At 43.9% G+C, this 972-nt stretch overlaps 1 protein-coding gene across 4 annotated transcripts in view; it reads right to left on the reverse strand.

Moving 5' to 3' along the window:
* Nucleotides 1-972, reverse strand: part of PLS3 (plastin 3) — a 90,056-nt gene that overhangs the window by 16,010 nt on the left and 73,074 nt on the right. The window lies entirely within an intron of this gene.

Consider the following 972-nt stretch of genomic DNA (forward strand, 5'->3'; position numbering starts at 1 on the left):
CCACCTGTAGTCCCAGCTAGTTGGGAGGCTGACACAGAAGAATCACTTGAACTTGGGAGGCGGAGGTTGAAGTGAGCGGAGATGATGCCACTGCACTTCATCCTGGGCAATACAGCAAGATGCTGTTAAAAAAATAAATAAATAAAGGCCGGGCGCGGTGGCTCAAGCCTGTAATCCCAGCACTTTGGGAGGCCGAGAGGGGTGGATCACAAGGTCAGGAGATCGAGACCATCCTGGCTAACCTGGTGAAACCCTGTCTCTACTAAAAAATACAAAAAACTAGTTGGGCGAGGTGGCGGGTGCCTATAGTCCCAGCTACTCGGGAGGCTGAGGCAGGAGAATGGTGTGAACCCGAAAGGCGGAGCTTGCAGTGAGCTGAGATCCGGCCACTGCACTCCAGTTTGGGCGACAGAGCAAGACTCCGTCTCAAAAAAAAAAACCAAAAAAAACCAAAAAGACCAAACTATGTGTATAGTAGTTGGGTATCTCTGAACAGAGGATTGTAACATGCTTTCTCTTTTATTTATTTTTTAATTTTTTCTCATTCTTTTATGAAAATAACTTGGGATATTGAAAACAAAACTTGGGCCAGGTACAGTGTGGCTCACGCCTGTAACTCTAGCACTTTGGGAGGCCAAGGAGGGCAGATTGCTTGAGCTCAAGAGTTCAAGTCTAGCCTGAGCAAGATGGTGAAACCCCATCTCTACAAAAAATAAAAAAAAAAAAAAATTACCCAGGCATAGTGGTGCGTGCTTGTAGTCCTAGCTACTTTGGAGACTGAAGTGGGAGGATTGATTGAGCCAAAGAGGTCATGGTGGCAGCAGTGAGCCATGATTGAATCACTGCACTCCCCTGTCTCAAAAAAAAAAAAAAAAAAAAAAAAAAAAAAAGCGGAGGGAGAACTTTATTGGATATATTTTAAATACATAAAATCCTGCATTGAAAATGAGTCTTTTCCACAAAACAGTAAAA

This window comes from Piliocolobus tephrosceles, chromosome 12, assembly GCF_002776525.5.
Source record: "Piliocolobus tephrosceles isolate RC106 chromosome 12, ASM277652v3, whole genome shotgun sequence".
NCBI lineage: Eukaryota > Metazoa > Chordata > Mammalia > Primates > Cercopithecidae > Piliocolobus > Piliocolobus tephrosceles.